At 35.4% G+C, this 25,534-nt stretch overlaps 1 protein-coding gene across 6 annotated transcripts in view; it reads left to right on the top strand.

Annotated features, from left to right (window-relative positions):
- Window positions 1-25,534, top strand: part of CHD9 (chromodomain helicase DNA binding protein 9) — a 223,333-nt gene that overhangs the window by 79,179 nt on the left and 118,620 nt on the right. The window lies entirely within an intron of this gene.

The following is a 25,534-nucleotide window of genomic DNA, read 5'->3' as shown; positions in this document are numbered from 1 at the left end:
TATGTTAGTGATGGGGGAAAACCATAATTCAAAATTAAGATCACAGTAAAGCAGTTAAGAGTATAAGCTCAGGTACCAAACTACCTGGATTAGAATCTTGGCTACTATTACTTACTAGCTGTGTGACTTTTAGCTAGTTAAGAGAATTTCATTCTGTCTCATTTGCCTTATCTTCTAAGTGTGGAGTACTAACAGGATCTACTTAATAGGTTTTTAATAAAAATTAAAAGGGTTGTAATATGTGAAAACACTGAGAACTGTGCCTAGCATATAGTAAGCACTTAATTAATGTTTTTATAATTTTTTTCATAGCAGTATGAAAATACACATGTAAAAAATATTGAAAGGAGATAGATTGCTTTAGGGTAGTACAATTATACTTTCCTTTGTTTTCTATAGTAACAGTCATGTTACTCTGTTGTTTTTATAATAAAAATGTATTTAATGTAATATTTTATCACTTGAACCTGAAATCTTATCGAATTAAGGATTCGCAAAATGCTTCAATACCTTGGTTACCTGTGAGATCTGGTGGACAGTGTAATATATCACAGTACTTGAAATTAAACGTTTAGGGACCATTTATTCATCTCAAAGCCTTGAAATGTTTGAAGAAGATAAACTCTTTATCTTTTCCTTTAGTTTGAGTTTATTTCTGCTTCCAATGGTATTTTCAGTACATTTTTTGAAATGTCTGGATAGATTTTAAGATAGTTAAAAGGCACTCTTAAACCTTCCCTCCTCTTTTGTGGCCTGAATAGAATATTATGATTTTGCTCCCTCTACTGGAAGAGGATCAAGCATCTTCTTTAGAAGGACCCTTGGAAAAACCTCTACTTCTTGAACCTTAAGTCATCTATCCTCCTAATACGAAGTTTTCTGACTAGTTGGGACTAGTCATTTTGTGTAGCATATACTTGAAGGTGTGAAGCCCGAAACTTATTTATTTTATACTTTTATTTTTCTAGGTCTTTGTCATCATTGTAGTTTTTTTTTAATTCATGTTTTCCTTAACATGTTCTACTGGCTTTGAAAGAAGTTATAGATATGGAGTGAATAAAGGGTAATTATAAATAACTAAAGTAGTTCCCAATCTAGCATGTAGATGGTATAATCTGAGAGAAATTTTTTTCAGAACCATCCTGAGCAACCTTTCATAAATCATCTTACTTGACTGATAAATTCATAAGGCTTTATTTGAACATACTTACCTTTTTGTTTCAGAGTTTGTTTTGTTTTGCTAACTTCTTTATGTTGAAAAACAGATCAAGGGCAGTTGGTTTGGGATAATTTTTCGACTTATTGAAAAGCTATTCTTATGTTTCCTAGAATTTCTTAGTGTTAAGAATGATATTTGAGAGTTGTTGATTGTGGGGGTGAAGAGGAGGGATGGATTTGGTAGAGAAGGTAAAGGATTATTATGATTGAGTTTTATGGATTGTGTGTAGACTTTATATGTACTGAATTATAGGTCACATATCCTACATATGTGAAATTTGAATGATATAGTATGTGTAAAATGTCATAAATTTTGACAGAGCTTTACAAGTTTATTTTGCCTATGTAATTTTTGGCATATTCTGGATGGTTATGTTTATTACATAGCAAAAATGTCATATTAATAAGGAGTTTTGTTATGGTCTTTCCCCAGATTCTGTGGAAATAAGTTTTTTTAAAGATTTTTTTTAACTGTCTGTCTTAATTGCAGTAATTTCATTTCAGACTAAATTAGCATTGCTAAATATGTATAGACATTAAGAGATTAAAAATTAATAAAGTGGCATAATTTTTGGTGTATCAAAATTTTAAAATGAGATACATTTTATATAGCCAAAACAAAATATTCTTTAACCCAATGTGTGAAAATTCACGATGGCACTCTATTCAGAATTCCGGAAAGCTTCAGTGAGAATGTTGAATATGTAAAGAATACTTTTAAGCCTTGCTTTTACTTATTTCCCAACTGAGATGGGGTGGTTTGGATATAATTTCAGATGTCTTGAAGTAAGTACTCTGTGTCAGTCCTCAAAAACAGTGAATATTGCTGAGAACATTTCTCCTATAATTGACTCTAGAATTTTACCACTAAAAAGGAGAAAAGAGGGGTGCCCGGGTGGCTCAGTGGGTTAAAGCCTCTGCCTTCGGCCCAGGTCATGATCCCAGGGTCCTGAGATTGAGCCGCGCATCGGGCTCTCTGCTCAGCGGTGAGCCTGCTTCCCCCGCCTCTCTCTCGGCCTGCCTCTCTGCCTACTTGTGATCTCTGTCAAATAAACAAATAAAATCTTAAAAAAAAAAAAAAAAAGAAAGAAAAAAGGTAGGAAGCTAGCAAGTGTTCCTAAATGTAAGTGCTCACTAAACATAGTACAGAAAATACTAGCCTTATTTTCATGTGTAATTTTTAGAGCAAAGGAATTTTGAGAAAAAAAAAAAAACCATAAACTTTTCGTTGCTCCCTTGTGACACTTTCTCCGATTTTATAACACAAAATCTCGCATTTTTGTCTTATTTGTGAAGTAGAAATCACATGGAGCATTATGTGATCTCTCAATGTTTATAAATTTTTATAACAAAGAAAAATATGTGGGATAGCTGAGATAGCAGTCAAAACAGAAAATAGAATTTTAGGATAGACATAATGACACATAATTCCTTGTTGTCTTTGTACTCTGATGAATTCATCACTTTCTTTAGTATCTTGAATTTTTATTTCATTTTCTTCCCGAACATAGGGAACTTGTATTACTTACAAGCTTTTAAAGAAAGTAGAGAAAGACAGGTTTGAACAACCTGTGTAAGACATATTTTTAAAACAGTGGATCGTTGTCTGATAAAAATTTAATATGTGGTTATAAAAAAATTGGACCGTATAGAAAACAAACCAAAACAAACAAAAATAAGTTTTAATAGCACTAGCACTGTTGACATTTTCTGTAGGAGTTTCTAGTGAGATCTGTTGTCTGTCTCATCCCTGTCCTCCACCGACATATTTCTGCGTTTTTAAGAAATAAAGTTGGAGGGGCGCCTGGGTGGCTCAGTAGGTTAAAGCCTCTGCCTTCAGCTCAGGTCATGATCCCAGGGTCCTGGGATCGAGCCCTGCATCAGGCTCTCTGCTCAGCAGGAAGCCTGCTTCCTCCTCTCTCTCTGCCTGCCTCTCTGCCTACTTGTGATCTCTGTCTGTGAAATAAATAAATAAAGTCTTTAAAAAAAAAAAAGAAAGAAAGAAAGTTGGAATCATTATAGTTCATGCTTTTTGGCAAATGGCTTTCAAATGGCTTTTTTAACCTTCCAGTTAATATGTTGCAGACATCTTTCATGTCATTACCTATTTTTCTGAAAATGATTTCGAATGGCTGAATAGTTTACCATTGTAAGGTTGCTAAAGTACCATGTAAAAAATAAGGTTGCTTTTGAGACTGGAAAAATCTGAATCAAGTTTAATTAAAATATCTTTTTATTTTTCTTGCAAATATTACCATAATAATCCAACTTAAAGTAGGTGCACTGCAATAGCAAAAATTATAATGACTAACACATAGAGCACTTACTTTGTGCCAAGCACTATTCTAAATACTTAATATTAACACATTGATCCCTCACAGCAGTCTTTTTATTTGGTTGTAGTTATTTCCTTGAATTTCCATGGAAGGAAACTGAGGTGCAGAGAACTGAAGTAGTATACTTCAAGTCACACAGCCAAAGTGGCGATAGCCAGTGGCCAAGACAGGATTCAAACCAAGTTTGATTCCATTATATGTGGTTGTAACCACTTTCACTTTCCTTCAAAGTGTGTTAATACATTGTAATATATAGTAATAATACTAAATGATTTTTCCCAACTCCCTCCTCCTTTCAAAAATCTATCCTACTGATGAGACAAAAACTTGCTTTAAAATCTCTAAGTGGAAAAGAGCATCCATCTCGTGTTTTCTGGCTATATCAGCAATCGTTTGACCAGTACAGAGGTAAAAACAACCCTGAAGCAAAGAGAAGTAAAGCAGAATAGCTGTTGCTTCCAAAAGTGTTGAGATATTTTTAATAAAATTGTGTATAAGATGATAACAACAAATGTCCTGAAGGTAAACCTGATCATTATCTTTAAGTGTTTGAAGAACCTTAGAGGTCAGAAATAGACCTACTAAATGAGTCACAGAAAAGCAGATTATCATGGGATATTAAGGAAGAAGTTTGAAATAAATTTCTTTCAATGAAAGCATAAATAGAATGGTCCAAATCGGTCACAGAAAGAAGTCCTATAGTGAGTGTAAAATGGATTAAGTTAGTAGGTTCTTTACAACTCTTAAGACTCTGGTTGTAATTTTGGGTTTCATTGCAGGACGTATCATTCCTGTTGCCTATTTAGTTCCTGAGTGTTGTTACAAATAATGAAGAAAGGTAAAGAAATATGACAAGTTCTCTGCTATCCAGCAATGTCAGGGATTTATTACAGATGAGTAAAGTTTACAGATAGTTGAATTGTATTCTTTAAAGCATGAAATTCTTTAATTATATAGCACCCCCTCTGGCCCACAGAGGGCGATGGTGATGGTGGTAGAATGCTTGACTGGGAAAGATGAAGAGAAACAGTTTTATAGGGAGGTCTTGTGTAATGGTAAGAGTGTGTAATGGTATAATGGTAAGAGTGTGTAATGGTAAGAATCCCCACTTACTTAAAAATTTATTGGAACACATTAGATATGTGAAAATTATCTTAAGCAGAAACAGCTGATTTTGTGTATAAGTAAGGTTGTTTTTAAAAAAGAGAGAGGGGAGGCGCCTGGGTGGCTCAGTGGGTTAAGCCTCTGCCTTCAGCTCAGGTCATGATCTCAGGGTCCTGGGATCGAGTCCTGCATCAGGCTCTCTGCTCGACGGGGAGCCTGCTTTCCCCCCTCTCTCTGCCTGCCTCACTGCCTACCTGTGACCTCTCTCTCTCTCTGTCAAATAAATAAAAATAAAATAGAGAGAGAGAAGGGGCACTTAGATGGCTCAGTTTGGTTAAGTGTCAGACTCTTGATTTTGGCTCAGGTCATGATATCTGGGTCACGGGATCAAACCCCTCTTGCAGTCAGCACTGAGTCTGCTTGAGATTCCCTCTCCCTCTGCCCCTCCCCCCATTTGCATGCTCGCTCTCCCTAAGATAAATAAATAAGTGGAATCTTTAAAAGAGAAAAAAATCTATGTAAAACTAAACTATGTAAAACTAAAGCAAGGGATTCACTGTACGTTGCTCATATTCATTGAACACAGAGGATCTCAAGCTCTTTACTAGGTTGGTTTTTTTCTCCAAGTAGTAACTTTTCTGAAGTCAAAAAAGCAACAGATGTAAGAACAATTAAAAAACTTGTCACTCTGGAGGACATGGGGAGATGGAGAGGAGAAGGAAGTTGAGGGAAATTGGAAGGGGAGGCGAACCATAAGAGACTATGGACTCTGAAAAACAACCTGAGGGTTTTGAAGGGGCAGGGGTGGGAGGTTGGGGGAACCAGGTGATGGGTAGTAGGGAGGGCACGTATTGCATGGAGCACTGGGTGTTATGCAAAAACAATGAATACTGTTTTGCTGAAAAAATATATAAATAAATTTAAAAAAAAACTTGTCACTCCACTTGTGCTCTAGACAAAAAGAGAAAAAAACTAAGGAATTTTTAGGCTGTCTCCTTGAACTAATTAAAAATCTTTAAAATACATCCCTCAATTTATCTGAATTTACTTAACTCTTTATGCGTTTGGCATGGTATTGCTTTTAAGAAGCTTCACAATTCTTAGTTGTATATGCCAGAAACAAAAGAGAAATTTTGTACAGGAGTTTCCCATGTAGTTACGCTCCCCCCGCCTCAGTTAAAGTGGACTAGTTTTGGTTTTAACATTTCTGTCATGTCCTCAGGATTAAAATATTCTATTTGAATGGGGAAATTTTGTGTAATATTAACTAGTTCTAGAATACAATCTTAATTATTAAACCATATACTATAAATTGTAGAAAATCAAGCTCTCCATTGCCTGTCAAGAATCAGAGTAACAGAAACTCCAGTTCTTAGCAGTAGCTTTAAGGCTGTTGACCTCTCACATGCATACTTAAGGGTGAGAGGTGAACGGGAAGTGAATTCCAGGGGTGGGGAAGAGGCAGTAGTTGGTGAGAAATTTGTGGATTAGTGCAGTATGTGAAGACCGTGAGATCCAAGCCAAACTTCAAAGTAGGTCTAACGAAATTTTGTTGTATTTAATTTTATTGATGAGTTGCACTCCCAACTATCTTAGGACTACTCAGTCATTTACTTCTTATTGTCTGAAATGGAGAACAATGCATTAGGGCTCCTGAGCCATTAAATTTTATACCTATTATGATAACATAAATACACAGTTGCTTAGGATACTTCCGTATGGGGGATCAGGTTTCTTCATTTGGGTATTTGGGCTGAGATTATTTTAAATTAAGGAAATATTTTAATACAATGCGTTGTGGTAATATATGAAGAGTTAGTAAGTGCGTAGCTGGGAAGCTTGGACTGCAGTTGGAGTTAAGTAAGATCTGGTAATTCGCTGTGCTTGACTATGCAAATACTGCCTTGCATGTTTATTATGCAAGAATACCTTGTGAATTACAAAAGAAGAGCAATCTTTAAAGCAACGTTTTTCCTACAGGTTTCCTTTTCAGGTTTGTGTACCTGAAAGCTGCGCAAGTTTACATTGACCATTTCATGAAATCATAGGATTTGGGAGCTGGACAAGATTTTACTCTATTCTCAAAAACACAAAAAAGCAATAACAGTATTAGAGAAGTCATAACATGCTTGCCAACTGGTTAGCAGATTCCTGTCCTAGTTTAAACTCTACAGTGTTTTAAGAATGATCGGAAATGAGAGTGATACCACGCTATGGTCAGACATTTATTTTACATTTACTGTGTTGTATTATAAAGCTTAGTTGTCTCCAAGTTGAGAAATATGGTAAGGTTTAGGGTTTTGTTTGTTTGTTTGTTTGGTGTATGTAGCTTTTAATGTGTCATAAGTTTTTAACTATATCTTTATAGTTAGGTGTAAAAAAATGCATTGTTCCTGTTATTTGTCAAATGTAGGTATAAATTATATATACTGAATTTTATGTAACATCTGTGTTTTGGAAATGTTGCATTTTTAGTGCTTTTATTTGTTCAGACTTTACTATATGTCTCCCAGCTGTATGAGATTATGCAGGCCATGAGGTTGTGAAAATGAATATGGTCCTTTGCCTTTGAAGAGCTCCCATTGAAAATTGCATCATACTTTCCCATTGATCTATATTATAATTTCAGAGCTGTTCTCTTTTCATTTCTGATTCAGTTTTGTTGGACAGTGGTTTCCAGCACTTTCCCTTAGCCCTCCAGCTAAGTGACTTGGAATGAGTGATTTACAAGCAAAAAATTAATTTCCTTGACCTATCCTGGTTAAAGGAAGTGTTGTAGTTTCTAGGTTAGCTCCTTGTCCCATGACATTTTAGCAATCTATCATTATTTGATTCTTCATATACATGTAATAATATATGTGCGTATAATATACAACTGTCTGAGTCTAATTGTTTTTGTGAATGGCAAAGCCAAGAAAGCAGGCCCTTTTCTTTTGAGCTTCTAATCTACTTAAATTTATTACAGACTATTGCTAAAGTCTTACAAAACTGTGCTATGTTTTCAACTTGGAGCCCTGTTTTTTGTTTTTTTGTTTTTACAAAAGACGTAACTAGTTACCAAGAGATATATTATACTTACAAGATGGTATTACTAGATAAATATCCTACAGTTTTTTCCCCCCTAAATACCTCAGGTGAAAGTGAGACTTAGAAGTAATTTTTTAAAAACTACAATGGTAAACATTAAGAGTATGATTACAATGAATTTTGGAGCACTGAAAAAAAAATAAAATTTAATTTAAAAAAAGATCCGGGGCGCCTGGGTGGCTCAGTGGGTTAAAGCCTCTGCCTTCAGCTCAGGTCATGATCCCAGTGTCCTGGGATCGAGCCCCGCATCGGGCTCTCTGCTTGGCGGGGAGCCTGCTTCCTCCTCTCTCTCTCTCTCTGCCTGCCTCTCTCCCTACTTGTGATCTCTATCTGTCAAATAAATAAATAAAATCTTTAAAAAAAAAAAAAAAAGATCCAACATCAATTGAAAAAAAAAAAAGAGTATGGTTACAGATAGAAATAGTAATAACATTTGTATAGTATTTTGAAAAGTGGCTCTGTTAACATTATTTGAGTCTTTAGTAATAAGGTGGGGTGTATGCAAGTTAGTAATATTTCCCAGAACCTGCAGATGAAGTATTTGAAGTGTTGAGAGGGAGAACAACCTGTCTAAAATTAGACCACTACTAACTGCTTAGCAGAAACAGCACATGTTTCTCAAGCACCTGCTATTTGTGTATCAGGTGCTGTGCTCAGTACTAAAAGTACAAATAGAGACTTCTAAGGCTAGTCCTGTACTTTTGTTATTTTACAAGAAAAAAAAAAAATAGGTCCAAATCAGCTTTAGTGATATTAGAAATGTCAATGGTATGAATTTCTTCAAACTGTTTATTTTTAAAGTATCATCTATTTTTTCTAACTTTTTATTTTGGAAAAGTAATTTAAACTTACAGAAAAGGTGAAAGAATAATACAGTAAACATCCATATTTCCATTCATACAGACTCACTAATTGTTAATTTTTGGCATATTTGCCTTCCAGTTTTATTTTTATAATAAAAGTTACTTTTTTTTTCTAATAAAATGTGCTTTTACTATGTGATAAAACTTAGCATCACCAGTAACTAGATATCGTGACACCTTACCCCCAAATAATTTAACATGGCTCTCCTCAGAACAGGTATATTCTCCTACAAGTATACAATCCTTTTATCATAATCAAGAAATTAGCAGGGGTGCCTGGGTGGCTCAGTGGGTTAAGCCCCTGCCTTTGGCTCAGGCATGATCTCAGGGTCCTGGGATCAAGCCCTGCATCAGGCTCTCTGCTCAGCGGGGAGCCTGCTTCCCCCTCTCTCTCTGCCTGCCTCTCTGCCTACTTGTGGTCTCTTTCTCTCTGTCAAATAAATAAATAAAATCTAAAAAAAAAAGAAAACATAAAAAATATTAAGAAAAAAAGAAATTAACAGATAGTAATAATAAATATCATGCTGTATAATTCCATACAATCCTGTACAAATATATACAATCCAAATTCAAATTTCTTAAATTATCCCATAATATTCTTTAGAGACGTTTGTTTTAAAATCCAGGATCCAGTCAAGAGCCAGGCAAGACATTTAGCTCTTCTGTCCCCTTAAATCTTTTTTTTGTTTTTTTAAAGATTTATTTATTTGACAGATAGAGATTACAAGTAGGCAGAGAGGCAGGCAGAGAGAGAGAGAGGAGGAAGGAGTTTCCCCGCTAAGCAGAGAGCCTGATGTGGGGCTCGATCCCAGGACCCTGGGATCATGACCTGAGCTGAAGGCAGAGGCTTTAACCCGCTGAGCCACCCAGTCGCGCCCCCCCCCCTTAAATCTTTAACCTCATACAGATTTTCTAGGCCTTTTTGTTGTTCTTTCCTGACATTGACATTTTTTAAAGTCCAGGCCAGTTGCCTGTATATGTCTAATTGTTCTTCATAATATAACTTAAACATTTTTTAATAACAATGTTGCATAGATGATGTTTCTTTGTATTAAATTACATTATGAAGTATGATGTTAGTTTGTCCCATTATTGGTGATGCTAAGTTTTATCACTTAGTAAAAGCACCTTTTCCCCTTTATAGTTAATAAGTGGAATTTTTCTATCGAGGATTGGACCCATAGATTTAGAAGAACATTAAATATGTTATAAGCCATTGCTGTGTATATTCTTTTTGAATATTTGGCCGCTGGGAATCCTTTCAGACCAACTCCATGCCTTTTTTTTTTTAAGATTTTATTTATTTATTTGATGGAGAGACAGATCACAGGTAGGCAGAGAGGCAGGCAGGGGGAGAGGGAGAAGCAAGCTTCCCACTGTGCAGAGAGCCGGATGCGGGGCTCGATCCTAGGACCCTGAGATCATGACCTGAGCCAAAGGCAGAGGCTCAACCCACTTCGCCACCCAGGCGCCCTAACTCCATGCCTTTTTAACATGTCCTCCTCAGTCTCTAATTACTTCTCTACTTTCTGGTGCAAGAAGATGTTTTTAATTTCCCTCAGACCTGGAATCAGCCATTTCTTTAAGGAGCTCGTTTGCTTTGTTTATCCTGTGTAATGCCATGACATCTCCGAGTATTATTATGAAATTTCTTAGCTGTGTTTTGTGTTGGAAACTTATGATCATATGAACAAATTCCGGAAATTTTTGATTCAGTTTCCTAAGTACTTTGTCAACCTCTATGATTTTTGCATGGTGCTATGCTGTGTGTGAAGTTAGAAGTGGTCCTTTCTTGGCATTTGATTTAGGTATAATATACTTCTATTGAATGGAGGGATTTAAGTTTTTTAAAAGGATAGATACAAATTTTTGAGAACATGCTATATGCTAAGCACTGAGGACGTTGTAATTTTAAGACAGTTTTATTTATAAGATACTCATTTATTGATGAATTCAACAAATATATTTTTAATACCTGACATATTTAAGGCAGTATGGTAGGCATTCTGCTTTTTTTGGTAACTTACAAGGGAGATAAGACCCTTATAACAAATAGGCATGAACCTCCCAAATAATGTATTGTCAGCAGTGCATGCTTAGATCGATACATAAATAATCTAAAATGGTAGCAGATACTAAAATATTAGTTTATATAGCTTTGTAGGATATTTTCATGTGTTTCCTCTTTGGGAATTTTGTAATAGTTCAAATCTGTTAATGTAAGTGATCTATTTCTGGCATCTACTGACTGCCTAGTATGTGAAGAGATATAGACATTTGACAACTACAGAAGTAAAACATGTTCATTGAAATATTTAGAAAAAATTTAGAGAGCACAAGCAAGAGAAGTCATGCTTCATCACACCAACTAGAAATAATCCCTTTTTATATTTGGGGACTTCTATGCTTTCAGTCTTTTTTTGTGTGTGTATTGAAGTTGACACACTGTTTATGTTTTTAGTCTTATACTCTCTGTTTACCTGTTTGTTTTCTGTATCAAATTTTCAGCTTTATTTAGATAAAATTGATATATAATGAACTGAACATATTTCAAGTATACAATTTGCTAAATTTTGACGTGTATACACCAGTCATACCATCATCACAGTCAAGATAATGAACATACTTGGGCCACCTGAGTGGCTCAGTCTGTTAAGTGTCTGCCTTCTGCTCAGGTCATGATCTCCAGGTCCTGGGATCGAGGCCCACATCAGGCTCCCTGCTCAACAGAGTCTGCTTCTCCCACTGCTCATGCTCTCTCATGTGCACTCTCACTCTCACGCTTTCTCTCTCTCTCTCAAATGAGTAAATAAAATCTTTTAAAAAAACGAAAAAAGATAATGATCATACTCATCACCCTTAAAGGTTTCCTGTTGCTCCTTTCTTCATTTCCCACCTCCTCCACCACAGGTAACCACTGATCTGATTTCTGTCACTATAGACAGTCTGCAGTTTTTAGAATTTTATACACATGAAATAATGTAATGTGTACTCTTTTTTATCTGGTTTCTTTTACTCAGCATAGTTGTTTGAGATTCATCTAGTTGTTGCAGCTATGGTCGTTCATTCCCTTCTGTTGCTGAATAGTATTCCGTTACATGGATATACCATAATTTGTTTACCCCTTTGCTTGTTGGAAGATGTGTTTCTAGTTTGGGATTATTATGAATAGCAGTACTATGAACATTTGTGTATCATCTTTGTGAGGGCATACACTTTTGTTTTCTTAGGACTAGGAGTATTTTATTTCATCTACTGAAAGATTCACATCTTTCATATTTTAAGACCTCTGATACTGGAATGTATCTTTCAATCGATGGCATTTTAGAATCTCTCTTAGGGAAGCAAAAGTTGTGAAGTGGTAGGAGTCACCTGTACATGCATTCAAAGTGTCAGGGTGTCAACAGCATGGAAGGAAATCCTGGAGACAGGAGCAGAGAGCACTCCTTTAACTGCTGGAAACCGATTGTTGTTCCAAGTGCTGGCAATATTTCTAGAGCCAGAATCAAAGAAAATTAGCTCTGCATAATTACAGAACCACACTCAGGAGACTCTCAGCAGAGGTTTTTTGTGATATACAGGTTATTTTAGGAAATACTTCATCACTAGCTCTTTCATGGCACAGAGGATAATTTTATGTGGCAGAACTTGGATATTGATGACTCTAAGTGGAAAAGTGATGAAGAATTAGGACTCAGAATTTGGAAGCAGTTTGAGGAATACCTTCACTGATTTATTTCACTTACATTTTCCTTTGTATGTATGCACAAAGGTGTGACTTATAATAAAAAAAAAAAAATCTATGTCTAATTGAGCCAGAACTCTGCCTTTCATTTTGGATTTTTTTGTTCTGTTTTTGGATAGTTTTTATTCGAATGTATTCACCACCCTTTTCTTCTGTTGTGTAATCCCCGTCCAGTGTGTTTCTTAAATCTTGTTTTCATTCATTTTATGTCTTACACATCTCCACTTAACATGCTCAATCTTTCCTCTAACTTACTGAACATTTGGAGGATAATTATAATAGTTGTACTACTATCCTTGTCTACTGCATCCATCATTAATGTCATTTCTGAGTCTGTGTTTGATGATTGATTTTTCTCCTCACTGTGGTTTGTGTTTGCTGCTGCTTTGCATGCCTGATAATTTTTGAATGGATGCTAGACATTTTGAATTTGACCTTGTTAAGTGATGGAAACTTTTACACTCCTATAAGTATTCTTGAGTTTTGTTCTGGGATACAGTTACTTGGAAATTGGTTTATCTGTATAAGATCTGTTTTTAGGCTTTGTTAGGCTGGACTAGAGTAATCTTTGGTCTAAGGTTAATTTTTCCCCCCTACTGACACTATAGCCTTGTGAGTTCTCTGTCCAATACCTTGTGAAATACAAACTTTTCCACTCGGGCTCATGGGAGGATGAGCTATTCTTAGCCCTAGTGAGATGTCAGCTGCTTTCAAGTAGTTTGTTCCGGGCTTGGGTAGGATCTCTACAAACTAGTAGCACCGACCAGTACTTAGCTAAAGCTTTGAGAGGGGACTTTCTGAAGATCTCTGGTGGTGTTTCCCTGTGAACTCTCTCATCTCCAGAACTTTCCCCTGCAAACAGGTTTCCTTGGCTTTCTTGAACTTCCAGCTCTGTCTCCTCAACCCCAGGAGGCCATAAGATTGCACATGGCTTCCTGCTTTCCCTGTTCTGAAGTCTGGAAACCCTCTCCTTGAAGTAAACTGGGATAGGAGGCAGTCTTAGCTCATTTGTTTTTCTTCTCTCAGGGATCACTGCCTGGGTTACATGTTGTCCAGGGTCTAAAAACTTGTTGTGTTATACATTTTGCCTGGTTTTTCAGTTGTGTCAAGTATGAAGGTAAATCCAATTCTTATTACTCCATCTTGGCCTTAATTGGAAGACTTATGCTACCATTTTAATGACTTCATAATAATTTATAATGCAGAAGTCCCATAATTTATTTAACCTGTTTATTATTCTTGGATAGTATAATAAACATCTTTGTAAATAAATTGTTGTATATACCCATGATTAGACAGATTCCTAGAAAATCAAGGTAAATATATAGACTTTCCTTTGAAGACTTGTATAATTATGAATAATAATAAACATACAAATAGCCAGTAATTACTGAGCATTTATACTGAATTTCATGGCTTTACATATATTTTCTCATTTAATTGAAACAACTCTGTGAGGTATATCTTACCATTTACTCTTCTTACAGATAGGGGCTTGAAGGATGGGATGTTTAAATAGTTTGCTCAGGGTCATACGGTAGAATATGGCAATGCAAGGTTTCAAGTAGGACTCCGGAGCCCACACTATCCTCTGTTGCCTTAGGGTTTGGAAATATTGAAGCTGGAAGTGACCTATAGTCACATAGCACTTTTTTATTGTTACGTTTTTTATTGTCACGAATTTGCTGTCTTCAGACAACATAAATTTATTATCTTATAGTCCTGGAAGTCATAGGTCTAAAATGGATCTCACCGGGCTGAAATCAAGGTGTTGTCAGGGCTGCATTCCTTCCTAGAAACTGTACTGGAGAATCCATTTTCTTGCCTTTGCCAGTGTATGGAGGCTACCCACATTCTGTGGCTTATGGCCCCCTTCCAGCATTGGCTGGTCAAGTCATTCTCTAATTGTATGACTATCTTCTGCCTCTGTCTTCCACTTACAAGGACCCTTGTGATTACAGTAGATCCTTGGACAATTTAGGATAATCTCTTTCTTTGTTAAGATCAACCTTAATTTCATCTGCAGTCTGAATTCCCTTTTGCAATATAACTGAACATATTCACAGATTTGGGGATTAGGAGGCCGATATCTTTGGGGTCATTATTCTGCCTTCCACAACGAATGAGGCCAATGAGAAGATATTCCTTTAAGGAATGAATCAACAAGGGCCTGTTTTACGACTTTGTGGCCTCACTTTATGAAGCTTCCCTGTTTGAGGATCTTATCCTTCTGTGTTTCCTCTATGCTTCTCATTCTAGGAATTATTTAGTGATCTAGACTTCAGTGATTTAGAGTTGGCTATCCAAAACTTATAGTTTCAGATTTCCTAATAATGCATATTTAACTGATTTAAATAGTCAACAGTTTTTGAAAAAAAAATTTGTTCATTCAAATGATAGGCCCCTGTCCTATACCAGGCATTGCAGTAGGTACTTTTTATATGTTATCCCATTTTATCTTCACAATGATATCATGATGTTAATAGTGGCATCTTAATTTATAAATGAGGAACCAGACTTAGGTTACCATAGTTCATAAATCACAGACCTAAGATTTGAACACAGATTCAAGAAAAGTAGATATTGAGAAAAGATTAAGAAGTTATAATTTTATAATGCATAATCTGCTAATTTTACTTATTTTAATAATTTACATTACTATTGGCTACAAAATAATTTTACACAATTTCAAGTTAAATCATTAGGTACTGTAGTACTCCATGAGTTGGTACTATTTTTTTCCCCAGATAATCTGATTTCCAAAGTGTAGCCGTGTTTTATTTTGTAAAAAGGCTGTCATTGACTCTGTTGCTTTATATCATGTGTGTTTAGCACTTTCTTAATGTTATTCATGTGGTTGTATCTTACTGAACTGAGGCCCAATACTAGAAAGTTGAAGCCCTGAATTTTTGTCATTATATAAATGAGCTATTTATGAAGGAGAAGAATAAGATTTTATCTTTATTCTTGGTATTGGGCACTTGTTTCTTAGTTCTGGTATAGGACAACAGATCTTCTAGAGGTGGGTCTTTGGGTGTAAGTTTCTTTGATAAAGTAGAAAAGGCAGTGCATTTAGAGTCTGGAGGACTGGGTTCAAGACCCTGTCATACTATCATAGGAGTCTTAGGCAAGTTACCCTCCCTGTAGCTTTTTCATCTGTAATAATATGGATACATATTGTTGGAATTTCTGATTAATAAACTTGAAATGAATTTGAAAATGCTTTTATAAATTATTAAATCAGCTTGTTTAATGACTCCTTGCTTTAAGGATTCTTTTTAGCTTTAGAACTAGTTTTAATATGAATCATTTTTTTAAAGTGTGCCTTTGTAGAAACTGAGAACCAGATGTAAAGTTTACATAGCTTTCTAGTGGCATAGTCTAAAAAAGATTCCCTGATCCTATTTCCTTTCTACTGTTTTTTTCCCCTTATATAGATGTTTATTTTGTATGCAGCCTTGTCCCTAATATTTGTGGGTCCCAGAGAAAGAGTACAAATGGAAGGTCTCATTTTTGTATGTCAGAATATTTAAAAGTTGTAAACAAAGCCAATAAACTGTTTAAGTATGTTCTGTCCTTCTTCCTTGACAAACAGAAGCATTGGTTTGAATTTAGAATTCTTGAATTCTCTGGAGTTTGACATACAGAATATAGCAAAAGTGGACTGTTCTACTTCCCTTTCCAGCCCTGGTTTCATCCTACATGTCAAGGAGCCTCATGTACAAATGTGGACTTCTCACCTCCATCTACAAGCTCCATGTTCCTCTCTACATCTCTTTGCCCTAAGCAGACACATACTGGCAATATATATTCCTTGCTCTGCAAGGAATTCCTTGAGAGAACAGCGGAGGGAATAGACCCAGACAGACTCTGTAAGGAGGTGTGAGACTGTTTTAGGTAGAGAATTCCTGCATTCCTAGAGCATGTTTTGGGGGAGAGGAGGGATAATATATCTTTTTGGCCATGAGGTGGGGTGTGGCAAAGGAACTGGACCCTCCAAATGGTGCTCCCCGAGGAAGGGGACCTCTTTTGCCTGATCTAAAGGGAAGTAATTTTTTTCATGAGCAGTGGCATGGATTTGGTAAGTTAGTTGGTGAGAACTAGTAAATTAGTGAGAGATGTGGGTAGCTTGCTATAACCAGGAGAATTATTTTCTCTCTGTGGAAATTATTATCTATATATTGGGCTCTGTGTCCATTAAAATATTGTCAATTTATGAAATACTTTTAAGAGTTTATGGGTGATGGTACAGTTTTAAAATTTTCCTAAAAACAAAGCTGTCTGTGTTCTTGGGATTCCAGACTTCAAAGTGAAATTGTCTTGTGAAAATGTGTATTTCCTGTCAATGAGTTGTTAGTACCTAGGCAGTAAATCAGGAAAGCTATTTTCTCTGTTTATTTTTTTTAATCAAAATTATTCAATATCAAAAAGAAAAAAAATATTCAGTATCCAGCAAAGTTAATAAAGAAGAGTAAATAAATGCCTTTCACTTCAGTAATTGTTAACATTTTGCCATGTTTGTTTTATTTTTGTTTATAGATGAGTACCTAGATTTTGTTGGTTTTGGCTCTATGATTTGAACGTAAATTGTAGTCATGAGACTTTACTTCTGAATACTTCATCATCCATCTCCTAGGAATGAAGAAATTCTTCTATGCAACCAGTATCATACCTGTTAATTAATAATTTTACATATCCTCTGAAATCTAATTCATATTCAAGTTTCCCCACTTATTAGGACAAGCTTCTTAATTTTTTATCATTTTCATTTAAAATATTCCAATGAAATGCTTTAACCTTCTAGTTTTGATCATAACATGGGAATTAAAAGTATGTCCAGTCTTACTATTTTGTCATTAAAAAAAATTACTAAGTATGCTGACATTCAGATTTTTGTATATTTTCTCCTTGCCAGGATGTCCTTTGAGAAGCAATAGTCTGTAAATGACTGAGTTCCTCTCTGACATTCTTGAAATATGTTCCTTACCTTTGGTTTAATGTACTTTCTAAATTTACTTTTTCTTTCAGGGAAAATGTTGGCTAAGACTGGGATAAATTAAAGGGATTTGCATAATTTGAGGAAGACAAGTGAGTTGCCAAGGATCTCTTAGATTTATTTTACCTTGAGGGGAGAGAAGAATGAGAGAGATATATATCTGAAAACTGTTTTAGCGATATATCAAGGGGAAGTAAAGATGGCAGTACCTTTGGTGGGGAGAAAGCATCTAGACTTGTTAAAATTTACACAAGGGATACATTTGGTTTTCAGCACTGTGGATTTCTGAAGTGCGTAACAGTATCATTCCTAATATTTATTAATAATGATATGGTTATTGAAATGGGTATCTTTAGTGAGTATGAAAGCCCTGATTTCTTGAGTTTCTTGTTTTAGAATTTTAATTTTTGGCTGAAGCCAGAGATAAATAAATTATACTTGTCATGTAAATTTTTTTAAGAACAGTAATTACTATCATGTAATAACTCATATACTTAAGCAGAAGTTGGAATGCTTATATGACAGTTATAGCAGAGCAATATAAACATTAGAAAAGATTACAACTAAAAGAATAAATATCTTCTGCTCAGTTGCTTTGTAAACTAATTTTTTTTTTTTACATTAGCCCAGATACACTTCTGAGTATTAAATTGGCTTAATGGAGGAAGCAAGATGAAATACTTGTTTAAAAATTTTTCCTGGGATGCCTGGGTGGCTCAGTCGGTTATGCATCAGACTCTTGATATTGGCTCAGGTCATGATCTCAGGGTCCTGAGTTCAAGCCCCACATTTGGTTCTGCTCTCACCACAGAGACTGCTTGTCCCTCTCCCTCTGTTCCTCCCACCCCTTCAGAGGCGTGCTTGCACATGCGCATGCATACTTTCTCCCCCTCTCTCAAAGAAATAAAAATCTTTTAAAAAGATAATCAAATAAAAATTTTTCTTTATGCGAAACAAGCTTAATGTCGTAGCATGATATTGGATGTGTTAACATCTAAAGCATATATCCATCCTATAGTTGATGGTAATAATCCTGGAAAAGTTGTTGAGAAATATTGTCTCTAATTAAAAATAGTAAAACAAATATTTTACTATGCATGATTAATTAACCATGTACACTCATTATAATTTGTTACTTGAATTATATCAGGGTATTCACTATTGTGAAAAATTTGGATTTACTTTGTTTTTAATTGTTGATTTTATTTGTAGTTGGTTAGTCTGATTTATTGTAACTTCAGAGGATAATATTTTGGAGACATTTTTGTAGAAACTGTTGTTTTGGAAGAGTATCAATAAGGACAGTATATTTGGGTTTATGCAATTTGTGTTATCATTTCCATAGTATATTTTAGTTAAAGTTCCTTATATTCTAGGTGAGCCAAATGTTTTTTACATTTCTCTTGTTTAGAAAAGACCTTCATTAATCAGTCTTCAATATTTACTTAAATCTACATAGAAATAGAAACCACAAAGAAGAAACCTGGCCTAATTAGATGGAGAAAAATGAGTTTATTTTTTATAATTATTGAAAAGGATATTTCAACATTCATGTCCTTAATTCTGTTAATAAAGCATTAAATATATTAAAAGACTTATTTTTCATTAAAATTTATTATGTGGAATTGTAAGTCCCTAGTAAGATTAAATATTTTAAATCAATATAGTATATATGTGAGAATGTGTTTACCAGTTAACTTCCTGTTTGGTTTGGCTAATATCTATTTAATTTCATGGTAATAGCTTATTTTCTCTACATTAGAAATATTGTATAATTCAATATTAACAGTAAAATAAAATAGTCACTTTGAAATTAGTCAGCTTTGAGTTTAAAACTTGTTTCTGGGGCATCTGAGTGGCTCATTCAGTTTAAGCACCTGGCTTCGGCTCAGGTCATGATCCCAGGGTCTTGGGATCGAGCCCTTCATCGGGCTCCCCACTCAGTGGAGAGCCTGTTTCTCCCTCTCCCTCTGCTTCTCCCTCTCCCACTCCCCCTGCTTGTGTTCTCTCTCTCTTTCTCTCTGTCTCTCTCTGTCAAATAAATAAATAAAATTTATTTATTGGCTCAGGTCATGATCTCAGGGTGCTGGGATCGAGCGCCATATTGGGCTCCATGCTCAACAGGAAGCCTGCTTCTCCCTCTTCCACTCCCCTGCTTGTGTTCCCTCTCTTGCTGTCTCTGTCTGTCAAATAAGTAAATAATCATTAAAAAAGCAAGTAAGCAAGCAAGCAAGCAAGCTTCTGATTACTGTTTTGGGAAACTGAGAAAATGCATAATGCTGTGTTTTTGCAGAAGAAATTGATCTTGGTGTTTTGTGCAATCTTACTTAGTTTTACCATATACTTGAATAAGTTGCGGTCTTACTTCGTTTTACCATATACTTAAGTTGCAGCTTTTAATTTGAGATAAAGGTTATGTAGAAAGGCCCTGTAGATGAACAGTTTCTTTTAATTGCCACTGGACTAGGTTAGTATTTAGGTGACTAAAAGAATACATTAGAAAAAAAAGAAACATGGTTATTTAATTTATTTATTTATTAAAGATTTTATTTATTTATTTGTCAGAGAGAGAGAGGAAGCATAAGCAGGCAGAGTGGCAGGCAGAGGCAGAGAGAGAAGCGGCTCCCTGCTGAGCAAGGAGCCCAATTCAGGACTTGATCCCAGGACTCTGGGATCATGACCAGAGCCAAAGGCAGCCGCTTAACCAACTGAGCTACCCAAGGTGTCCCAAACATGGTTATTTAAATGACCATAACAATATTTTATGGGAGTAACAGCATAAATTCAGTGTAACTTTGCAATCCTCAACAAAGCAATGATAATAAAGTTATTTTGCTTCTATAGAATTCATTATTTTAAAAAATTGCCGTATTGAGATGTAGTTCATGTATTGTCCAATCTACTCACTTAAGGTATAGAAATCAATAATTTTTAGCATATTCACAGAATTGTGGGTCTATTACCATGATTGATTTTAGAACATTTCTGTAGCACCAGAAAAAACCCCATACCTGTTAACTTTCATTCTCTAGTTCTCTCACTGCTCCAAGCTCTACGCAACTACAAATCCTACTTTATGTCTGTGGATTTGCCTATTCTGGACATTTGAACTAAATGGGACCATATAACATATGGCCCTTTCTAATAGGCTTCTTTTATTTAACATAATGTTTTTAAAGTTCATCTGTGTTGTGGTATGTGTTGGTACTTCTGTAGTTGCCGAATATTCAGTTGTGTAGCTATATACCACGTTCTGTTTAACCATTCCATAGTGATGAATATTTGGGTTGTTTCCACTCTGGCTGTTATAAATAATGCTGCTACAAACATTCATACAAGTTTCCATTTCCCTTGGGTATATGTGTAGGAATAGAATTACTGAATCATATAATTCTGTGTTTAACCTTCTGAATAATGTTCAGACTATTTCCCAATACAACTACACCATTTTACATTTCCCACCAGCAGTGTATGAGGGTTCCAGTTTCTCCATACTTAACAACACTTACTGTCTTTTTGGTACAGCACAACCCTAGTGGTTGTGAAGTGGCATTTCATTCTGGCTTTGATTTACATTTCCCTGATGGTTAATGAGGACTATCTTTTCATGGGCTTTTTGGTTATTTATATTTCTTCTTTTGGAGAAATGCCTATTTAGATCTTCTGCACATTTTTATTTGGATTACATGTCATTTTATTATTGAGTTATAGGAATTCTTTATGTTAATGTAGATATGTCTTATCAGATATGATTAGCAAATATTTACTTAGGTTTTTTAAAATATAAAAGATGTCATCTGCAGGGGCGCCTGGGTGGCTCAGTGGGTTAAGCCGCTGCCTTCGGCTCAGGTCATGATCTCGGGGTCTTGGGATCGAGTCCCGCATCGGGCTCTCTGCTCGGCAGGGAACCTGCTTCCCTCTCTCTCTCTGCCTGCCTCTCTATCTACTTGTGATCTCTCTGTCAAATAAATAAATAAAATCTTTAAAAAAAAAAAAAAAAAAAGAAAAAAAAAAAAGATGTCATCTGCATATAGTGTTGCCTTTTGCTTTCCAATCTGTATGCTTCTTATATCTTTTTCTTTCCCAATTGCGCAGCTAGAGTATTCAGTACAGTGTTGAATACAAGTGGCAAGAGCAGACATCCTTGTTTTGTTCCTGATCTTAGGGAAAGTATTCAGTCTTTTACCATTAGGTATGATAATGGCTATGAGTTTTTTGTAGCTGTCTATTACCAGGTATGGATGTTTCCTTCTACTCCTAGTTTGTTGAGTATTTTTATCATGAGATGTTGGTCTTCAACATCAAATCCTTCTCCTACACTACTTAAGATGATTTTGTGTTTTTATTCTTTATGCCATTGATATATTGTGTTGTGTTACTTGATTTTCAAGTACTTTGCATTCCTGGATGAATCCCACTTGCTCATGAATTATATATTTATATATATTTGCTATTATTTTGTTAAGGATGTTTGTCTCTATATTAATAAGAGATAATGGTCTGTAGTTTGAATCCATTATTTATACCAGTGTTTGGATTTTTTGTTTGTTTTTGGTTTTAACAGGTCATCCTCGAAATATTTTATTTATTTATTTATTTGACAGACAGAGATCACAGGCAGGCAGAGAGAGAGAGGAGGAAGCAGACTCCCCGCTGAGCAGAGAGCCCGATGCGGGGCTCGATCCCAAGACCCTGGGATCATGACCTGAGCCGAAGGCAGAGGCTTTAACCCACTGAGCCACCCGGGCATCCTGCTTGCTTGCTTGCTTGCTTGCTTGCTTGCTTGCTTGCTTGCTTGCTTGCTTGCTTTATTTGACAGAGATCACAAGTAGGCAGAGAGGTAGGGAGAGAGAGAGAGGAGGAAACAGGGCAAAATGTATTTTATAGCCTTTGTCAGAATATAATGCAATTGTAGATAGTGCAGTTTTTTCCATGTCTTATGGGATGATGAATAGAAGAGGTATAAAGATAAATTCGTTTTTCTTTAAATATTTAGAGTCAACAAAGTAGATTAAAAATGAATGTTGAGGATATTTTGTGACCTATATTTAGTTATTTTTTAAAGATTTTATTTTATTTATTTAGAGAAGGAGAGGGTGGAAGTGGGAGCAGGGGCAGAGGAAGAAGGAGAGAATCCCAAGCAGACTCTGCACTGAGCACAGAGCCCAACATGGGCTCCCAGGACTCTGAGATCATGACCCGAGCCAAAACCAAGAGTCTGACACTTAATCACCTGAACCACCCAGGTGCCCCTAGTTATTTTTGTATTTTTATTACAGGGATATACTTTAATATTAAATTTTTCATTCTCTCATCCTCTTATTTAAAAATACTCTGGCCTGTTCTCAAAGTGCCCTATTTAACCGTGGTTTATACTTCCTCCTCCCTCCGTCCATACACACACACACACACAAAATTAGAATTGAACCAACAAACTTCTGGTACACATTGGTCCCCAACTCATTCTTCAGGCTTCCTTCCAATGCAGAAGGATAAAGTACTAATCCTTTTATTGCTACTAAAGATAGTAGCAGTTCATAATATGGCTTTCTATTGGGGGGGGGTAGAGATGAGTGGGGACAAATCTAATTTCTTTCTCAACTTTTAAAAACTTTTGTAGTTTAAAAAAATAGCTTTTAGGGTTGCCTGGGTGGCTCAGTTGGTTAAGCATCTGCCTTCAGCTCAGGTCATCATCGGACGGTCCTGGGATCAAGTCCTGCATCAGGCTCTTTGCTTAGCAGGGAACTTGCTCTTCCCTCTGCTTGCTGCTCCCCCTGCTTGTACCTTCTCTCTGGTAAATGAAAAAATAAAACCTTTTTTTAAAAAAATATCTTTTAAAAGATATAACAGGGTTGTTGTTGTTTACACTGAGAAACAAAGGTTTTTCATAATTTTTCCCACTCAATTTATTCAAGGTTAATTACTATTAGTTTTCTTTGGCCTTCTCAGAGTAAGCTTTTAATAAATTAAACTTTATTATAATGCTCCAAGAAGGGGAAAATACAGGGCAGCATTGTAGAATCTTCCTTGAATATGAATATTTTCACATTTCTTGGAATACAGCTTGTGAAATAATGTTCTACACAAATCTTATTTCCGTTGTTATGCCTTTTCCATGCTTAGCTCCCTCCCTTGACCATCTTCTCATTATCTCTTCATTATAAAAATTAACTTATTCCTAGATAACACAGACCCAAGTGTCCTTTTCCTCTATGATTCATATTGATTTAGCTGTTCTTGCAAACATCTGATTATTGTTTTGCTTCCTTTTCTCATATATGAAGTGTGATCTATATATAATTTATACAGTAAGAGCATGAACTTTTTTGTGGATAGCATTCAATCTCATAATTCTCGATCCCCCAGAGAGTCTGTTGTTGAACATAATGCCTGTATGTGCCTGTATTTTCTAACTTGGTTATCTACCACTAGCCAGTAGACTAACATAAATTATAGAAAGTAGGATAATATAATCTAATTTTAGTTTGTAGTGAAGTAATTAAAACTAATTAAGGAAGAAAAGTTATTAAATAGATAAATGAGGGTAAAATTAATCCTGTTCCACTTATGTTCATTTGATAAATACATTTTAAAATTAATTTTATTAAGGTATAATTTACATACAATAAAATATACTCATTTTGAATTGTAATTTGATGTATTTTGATAAGTGTATACACCTATATAATCGTGACCACAATCAGTATATAGAACATTTCCATAACCCCCAAAAGTTTCTTTTTTCCCCTTTGCATGCAGTCATCCTCTCATCCCTGGCCCCAGGCAATCACTGATCTACTTTCTGTCACTATGGATTTGTTTTGCCTGTTTTAGATTGTATATAAATGGAATCATATTGATGTGTACCCTTTTGTGTCTTCCTTTTTTCACTCTGCATAATATTTTTGAGATTTATCCATGTTCTTCCATGTATCATTGAGGTTTTTTGGAGATGTGATTTAAATATAGAAAAAAGTCATTCTTTTTAGCACATAGTTCTGACAAATATATTTAAGTGAGTAACCACCACCACTAATCAAGCTGCAGAATAATTCCATAGTCCTCCCAAAATCCTTTGTCCTTTTTTGTAGCAACCATCCTCCAATCACCAGCTGCTGACAACCCCTGAGGTTTTCCCTTATATTTTTGCTATTTTGAGAATGTCACATAAATGAAATTATGTAGCCTTTGAGTCTGGCTTTCTTTTACTCAATATAATGCATTTGTGATTCAGTTACATTGTTGTGTGAGTTGGTAGTTTGGTCCTTTTTATGGCTGACTAGCATTCTACTTTATGGTTATACCACGGTTTGGCCATTTGCCTATTCATAAACATGGGGATTATTTCTAGTTTTTGGTTATAATGAATAAAGTTTCTCTGAACGTTGAACTTCACCCTTTTTGTGTACGTGTTTTCATTTCTTTTGCGTAAATACTAGCAGTATTAGCTTCTTAATATGGGAATCGAGGTCTGAAGAACATAAATACTTTTTTTGCAGGTTTATTGAGATACAGCTGACATCCAGGAAAATTTATCTTTATTAATATACAGTTCTCAGTTTTGACAAATGAGTACATCATGGAACAACACCACAATCAAGGTTGAGAATTTCATAAGCCCCCAAAGTATTCTCTCATGCTTCTTTATAGTTAGTCTTTCCCCCAAGCCCAGACCCTGGCAACTAATAATTAATTTTCTTTCTTTGTAATTTTGCTTTCTTGAGAGTATTGTACAAATGGAATCATGTGACATGTTGCCTCTCTAGTCTGGCTTCTTCCACTGAGCATAATGTGTTCTTTGTTGCACGTATCAGTAGTGTGTTCTTTCAGGTGGCTGAGTAACTTCCTCATAGGAATATGCCAAAGATCGTAAATGCAGTCACCAGTTAAGGACATCTGGGTTGTTTCTAGATTTGGGCAATTACAAAGAAAAAGTCTATATAAACATTTGTGTACAGGTTTTTGTGTTACTAAATGTTTTCATTTCTCTTGGGCAAACATATCAGAGTGGGATTGCTGGGATCATATATTAAATGATCTTACACTTACCTTTATAAAAAGCAGTCAAACAGTTTTCCCAAATGGCAGTGCCATCTTGCATTCCCACCAGCAGTGTGTAAGATCACACTACTTAGTATTGTGAACTTTTTTTAATTCATTTTTTACCCATGGGAATAGGTGTGTA

The sequence above is a fragment of the Meles meles genome, chromosome 19 (genome assembly GCF_922984935.1).
Source record: "Meles meles chromosome 19, mMelMel3.1 paternal haplotype, whole genome shotgun sequence".
NCBI classification, from domain to species: domain Eukaryota; kingdom Metazoa; phylum Chordata; class Mammalia; order Carnivora; family Mustelidae; genus Meles; species Meles meles.
This window is presented reverse-complemented; position numbering and strand designations above follow the sequence as displayed.